Consider the following 7422-nt stretch of genomic DNA (forward strand, 5'->3'; position numbering starts at 1 on the left):
AAAGTTCCAAGGAAAACGAGCAACTCACTAGAAAATAGAAAAACACACAGAAAAAGGCACCTTGAATGAAATGCAGGAGAGTCAGGTTACTGAATGTATCAGATATTGTCATGACCAGGGAATATACAACTTTATTTACTTTGAAGAAATAAAGCAGCAAAAAATAAATAAATAAATAAATAAATAAATAAATGTAATTTTTAAATTGTAGGGATATTTTTAAAGAAGCAAATAAAATATTAGAAATGAAGAGGTATAATAGTTAAAATTAAAAGCATACTGGAGAAGTTAAATAGAAGATTAAAGTAGACAGCATTGAGTGGCCTAGAAAATACATTTAAAAGATAATATGAAAAATGTGACCCAGAAAGACAAAGAGATAGAAAATATGAAAAAGAAATTAAGAGCCAGAGCAGAGGGTGGGGAAAGCCAACAATTATTTAGTTACAGTTTTAGAAGTAGATAATAGAATGAAAATGAGCCAATATTTAATGACACTATGTTTGACAATTATCCAGACCCACGAAGGATACCAGTTCTCAGATCCAAGAAGCCCAATTAATTCAAAAAAGAATAAATATGAAATAAACTTCACACAAAGACATTATTATAGGGAAGCCATGAGCATCAAAGAAAAATCGTCCTTAAAGCCAGTAAATAGCACAAACAGATCACATAAATATCAATTAAACAGATGACTCATTTCACATTACTATAAATGGACATGTGAAGACAATGCAATACCCTGAATGTTACGCCCAATGCAATTATTTTTTCAAGAATGAGAATAAAATTAAAACATTTTTCTGCAGGACAAAACATGAAGTATACCACCAATATGTCTTCACTAAAGGAAATTCTAAAAGAAAGAAGAAGCAGGAAAGAGTAGTGAGCAAAGAAATTGTGAACAGTGAGTTAATCCAAACAAATACTGACTATGTCAAAGTAATCATGTTTAATTTGTGGGGAAATACAGCTGAAATGTGGGACAACAGCTAGATATTAGTTGGAAGATAGGATAAGACAATATAAGTAATTTATGCCTTGCTACTCCAAGCGTGTTCCAAAAGCTTTGACATCACTCAGGAGCTTATTAGAAATCCAGATTCTCAGACCCCACCCCAGATCTGCTGGATCAGAATCTGCTTTATAACAAGATCCCCAGATTATCTGAATGTACTTTAAAGTTTGAGAATTTAAAGTTTGAAATTTTGTTAATAAGCAAGTTAAGAAACGAGAGTAATCACTGAAAGCATAGACATAGAGTATAACTTACAAACAGTAGGAAAAAAAAGTGATCCAATGAGGGGGAAAAAACATGCACCAATGTTTGGAAGTCAGTACATGCTAGTTACTCGATTCAAAAACTCCTCTTAAAGCACAGGCTTAAAACAACAAAGGTTAATTTCTCACTCATGCTACATGCACATATTTTGGAAGTTGAAAAGGGAACCTCGGAGTCCAGATTTAACTAATTTCTTATACATTTGGGTTTAAATCAATAATCTGACCTTTTGTATTCTAATTATTTCTTTTAGCATGGAACTGTAAATAAACATTTTCTTTATATTATGAAATGTCCTTATTTTGTCTTCATTTTTGAAGTTTATTTGTCTGGATATAGATTTTCAGGTTTTCATATATTTTCTTTTGTGCTTTGTATCACTCTTTTTGATAAGTTTGTATCACTCTTTTTGATAAGTTAGCGGTTTGTCTTACTGTCTTACTATTGCTCATTTGAAGGTAAAATGTATTTTTTGGGCTGCCTTTAAGATTTCCTTCTGTCTTCTGTTTTCAGTAGTTCTACTATTCTGTGCCTGCATTTTTGTGTGTTTGTTAGCTTATTTATCTGTTTAGGGTTTGCAATTATTCTTGAATAATGCATCTTGATGGCTTTCATGAGTTTGGAATAATTCTTGACCATTATCTCTTCAAATGTTGTTTCCTCCATAATTTCTTTGCCTCTTCTGGGACTTCATTGTACGATATGTCAGATGTTTTCACCATGACCCAAGCAGCTTTTATGCAGTTTTATGTAACTTACATCTTTTTTTCTCTGTGTGCAGAGTGTGGATATTTGATAGTAACTTATCTTTCTTACTTATCAATAACTCTTTTCTGATCTGGTCATCTGATACTAAACCTGTATATTAAATTCATGGTTTTCCATTTTCATTAGGTGATTGTATATATCCTAGTTCCCCCAGTGAAGTTCTTATTCTTGACATGTATTACTTTGATTATAGTAATCACAGTCATTTTAAAATAGCTGTCAAATAATAAATGGACCACTTGATTGGATTCTATTGTCTGTATTTTCTCTTGGTTTGGGTCATTTGGTCCTGTTTTGTGACATACTTCATGACTTTTTATTTAATATTAGACATTATGAATGAAAAATATATAAAGATCTTTCAAAATTGGATTTATCTTCCTCCAATGAGGAAGTAGATTTGCTTGCTGGCAGGCATTTAGAGTAGGTACAGATAACTATAATCCAGCCTGGGGTTGAACTGATTCAAAGCTCAGTTCCAGTTTTTATGAGGGCCAATCTATTTTGAGTTTGCCTTTGCTTCTGGTATGTATGCCTTGAGGGTTCTAACCGGAAGAAGAGGACTTTACTAGGCCTTTGTCTCTTTGGTAGAGCATGAATCCAACTTTTTTCTCCTCTGGTACCATGAGATTCCAAAATGCTCTGCTCAATTAGCTGCTGCTTTCTGCCTAACTTTTTAGGCTCTTCACCCATGCCAAGAACAACAAATACTATTTTTTTTGGTATAAATTTAAGGGGTACAAGTGCGATTTGGTTACATGACTATTTTGCATGTATGAAGTTGAAGTCTGGGCTCTTAGTGTATCTATCACCTGAATAATATACATTGTACTTATTAAGTAATTTCTCATCATCCACCCTCTCCCATTCCCCAGTCCTTCTGTGTCTCCAGTGTCTATCATTCCATACTTTATGCCCATGCATGCACATTATTTAGCTCCCACTGATGAACGAGAACATACAATATTTGTTTTTCTGTGTCTAAGTTGTTTTACTTAAGATAATGGCTTCCAGTTCCATCCATGTTTCTACAGAAAGCATGATTTCATTATTTTTTATGGTTGAATATTATTCTATTGTGTGTGTGTGCATGTGTGTGTGTGTGTGTATGTGTATATGTGTGTATGTGTGTATGAGTGTATCTCACATTTTCTTTACCCAATCATCTATTGATGGACACTGAGGTTGATTCCTTATCTTTTCAATTGTGACTAGTGCTGCAATAAACACAAAAATGCAGGTATCTTTTTATATGATGATTTATTTTCTTTTAGTGATTTATTTATTTTCAGTAGTGGGACTGCTGAATTGAATGAATTGAATGGCTGTTTTATTTTTAGTTATTTAAGAAATCTCCATACTGTTTCTTCATAGAGGCTGTACTAATTTACACTCCTTCCAACAGTGTATAAGCATTCCCTTTTCTCTGCATCTTTGCCAACATCTGTTTTTTTTTGTTTGTTTGTTTTGTTTTTTGTTTTTTGTTTTTTTGGTCTTTTTCATAATAGCCATTCTGGCTGGTGTAGGATAATATCTCATTGTGGTTTTAATTTGCATTTCTCTCATGATTACTGATGTTGAACAATTTTCATGCTTGTTGGCCATCTGTCTTCTTTTGAAAAAATGTCTATTCATATCCTTTGCCCACTTTTTAATAAGGTTATTTAAAGGACATCCTTTTAAATAAATGGTGTTTGGAAAGTTGGATTGCCATATGTACACAAAAGAATAAAACTGGACCCCTATCTCTCATCTACATAAAAATGGATTAAAGACTTAAATGTAAAACCCAAAACTATAAAAAATACTAGAAGAAAACCTAGGGAAGACTCTTCCGAACATTGGTTTAGGCAAAGAATTCATGACCAAGGCCTCAAAAGCTCAAGCAACAAAACAAAAATAGACAAATGGGACTTAATTAAACAAAAAAGCTTCTAAACCGCAAAAGAAAAGACAACTTGCAGAATGAAAGAAAATATTTGCAAACTACACATTGGACAGGGAAAAAGATCCGCAATTTACAAGGAAGTCAAAATCTCAACAAAAAAGAACAGCAAATATCTTGAGTAAAAAAAAAATTCAAAATTTTGGGTTCATCTCAGTGTACTTATTCACCTTCTTCCTAGGTTCTGGGACCTTCTAGTCCTGGCTGCCTTAGTAGCTCTCCAGTACCTACATGGATATTTTTCTGCCTTCTCTAGATGTTCCTGGTTGGAGTGTTGGTATACAACAAGCTAACCTATCATTATGGGAAACAGAACTCCACATTTCATCTTTGAATTCAGAATCTTGTAAGCACTCAATTATGATAAGAAGAGAAAAACATAAAAATTTACTTTGTACATACACAGAACATTTAGTGCCCTGACATTTTGTGTGAATAACTAAATGAAGCTACTCTAGCAAAATTAAAAAAGGAAAAAAAAGCAAGCAAAATAATATGGTGTACTGGAGACTTTTCTATGTGCTATGTGTATATTATTTTACTTCTTATAATAATACTGTGAGGAAGATCGATTGTTATCCTTATCTAATGATGAGAAAAGTAAGGCATAGCAAGTCCAAGCCACTTGCAAAATGTCACAAACACACAGTCTATAAGCTGAACAGCAGCACTGTATTGCTTCCCAATCCAAGAGATACAGGAAATGAATATGACAAAAAATAAATAATAAGGAAACCTAGAGGAAATTAAGGGAATGTATTTAACATTGACAGTGACACTTGGGAGAGTATTTTTTAGAGCAGTGGTCCCCAACCTTTTTGGCCCCAGGGATCAATATCGTGGGAGACAATTTTTCCACAGATGTCGGGGGAGATGAATTTCGGAGGAAATTGTTCTACCTCAGATCATCAGGCATTAGATTCTCATAAGGAGTGTGCAACCTAGATGCCTCATATGTGCAGTTCATAACAGGGTCGTGCTCCAATGAGACTCTGCTGACCTGACAGGAGGAGGGGATCAGGGGATAACGTTCCCTAGCCTGCCAATCACCTTCTGCTGTGTGGCCTGTTCCTAACAGGCCATGGACCAATACCAGTCTGTGGCCCAGGGTTTGAGGACCCCTGCTTTACAGGATAAAATTTTAGTGACAAAAAATTACATTTTTCTCTTTTTTTCATTCTTTTCTTTTCTCTTCTTCTCCCTCCCTTCCCCTTCCCCTTCCCCTTCCTTTTCTTTCACAGGGCCTTGCTCTGTCCCACAGGCTGGAATGCAGTGGCATGAACACAGCTCACTGCAGCTTCTACCTCCTGGGCTTAAGAGATCCTTTCACCTTAGCCTCCCAAGCAGCTGGGGCTACAGGCACAGGCCACCACACAAGGCTAATTTTTATACTTTTTGTAGGGATGGGGTCTCATCATGTTGACCAGACTGGTCTCAAACTCCTGGCCTTAAGTGATTCTCTCACCTTGGCCTCCAGAAGTGCTGGGATTACAGGCATGAGCCACTGGGCCTAGCCTACATTTTTTTTTTTTTTTTTTCAGATAGCGTCTCACTCTGTCAACCAGGCTGAAGTGTAGTGGCATGATCTCAGCTCACTGCAACCTCCACCTACTGGGTTCAAGTGATTCTCGTGTCCCAGCCTCCTAAGTAGCTGGGATTATAGGTATGCACCACGATGTCCAGCTAATTTTTGTATTTTTAGTAGAGACAGTGTTTCACCATGTTGGCCAGACTGGTCTTGAACTCCTGACATCAAGTGATCCACCTGTGTCAGCCTCACAAAGTGCTGGGATTATAGGCACAAACCACCACGCCTGTCCTGGAGTCTACTTTTAACTAGCTTCCCTCTCACAGAAGAAATAAAAACAAAATAGTTGATAAACATTAGAAGATAGGGGGAAAGACAAGGCAGGAGCTAGTTAAGTGTGCTAAGCTCCTCATCTTTTTGAAAGAGAATCAATAAATATTGTTTAAAGTTGGTAATTTTAGAAGTGGAAATAGAAGTATGTCATTTAAAATTATAATGATAACAACCAAAGAAAGTAAAATTAGAAGTCGTTTAAAAGCGGTTGCCTCTGGAGTGTGCAATGAAAAGAGAGTGGGGGGAAATGGGAGAGAGACTTTATCTTTTTATTTCTTTCTCATCTGTTCTGATGTTTTGTATGCATTACAAATAGAAACTTAGCTACGTATTGAAATATAAATTATACTATATGTTGTGGAGGGAGATTTATATTCCATGGAGAGGATATCTTCTTGATTGTTCTTGGCCACATAGCAAAAAATAATAGCCACCCCCTGAGGAAAGTCTGTGGTATTGGCTGGTGCCACATGCTGAGGGGGCTTCATAAGTTTTCCTAATTTTAGTTTAGTGTTAAAAAGTCCACATGTCCCAAGAAAGAAGCCACATTGAACTATACTTGCTTCATCCATTATAAAGGTTATATTCTGGCATTGACATTTTCACTTTTTTTGTTCTTATTTTTTATTGGTTCAGAACTTGGTGGAAGAGAGGTGTGCTTTCATATGGGCCCCGGCACATTCTAACATATTTAACAAGAAACATAATAGAGCATAAATTCGAAAGACAGAAACAAGCACTGAATTACTTTACAACTCCTTAGCGTTTTTAAAATATTGTAGGATGTTCAGAACCATTTGACACCTTTCTTAAACTGAAACACAATATTTTTAGGTGGAGTGGAAGCAAATTTGGAACTTGAAAAATGGCCAAGCTTGTATTTCAATCTCTCTTTGTTATCCCATATCTCGAGACTTAAAAGTGATTGGATAAAATAAAGGTTGTTTTTTTTTTTTTTTTTTTTTTTTTTAATTCAGTGTTGTGCAAAGTTTAACCTTCCCAGGTGAGGTCACAGGATTACTGAACCAAATCCTGTTTTGGGGCTCATTTTTTCCCTTGAGAAGCTTAGTGGGTTTACAGCTTCATGCTTTCTCCTGTCACAAAAGGAAATCTTCTTCATTTGCATGGCAACTTCCCAGGGGAAAACCAGAAATAAGGACCTTGAGATCCCTCAGGTCCCAAAGCAAAGAAAACTTGGAGCTTCTGCTGTTTTTCTGGAACATGTGCTCCCCTTTCCACAGTTTCCACTTGTTTGCCAAGGTGCTGAGAAATGGTAAAGCTGGGATGGGCCAACTCAGAGCAATCTGGCTTGACAGTGCACAACCTACGCTAAGGATGTGCATTTTACTCAACAGCTGTTTCTGTTTCACTCTAATTTGTTCAGGATTTGGTTGGGACCCTGGAGTTCACCTTTTGCAAAATATTTGTTAATTTTTGTTTTTAGCTGAGAAAATACCTTTTTCCCCTCCCAAGATGAGAACAATTTGCTCTGGGATTGAAGATGGATTTGTATTATAGTTGCAGTGGAGATTTGTTCAATTGCTTCATAGCCATATACCCAAT

This window comes from Macaca mulatta, chromosome 13, assembly GCF_049350105.2.
Source record: "Macaca mulatta isolate MMU2019108-1 chromosome 13, T2T-MMU8v2.0, whole genome shotgun sequence".
Lineage (NCBI taxonomy): Eukaryota > Metazoa > Chordata > Mammalia > Primates > Cercopithecidae > Macaca > Macaca mulatta.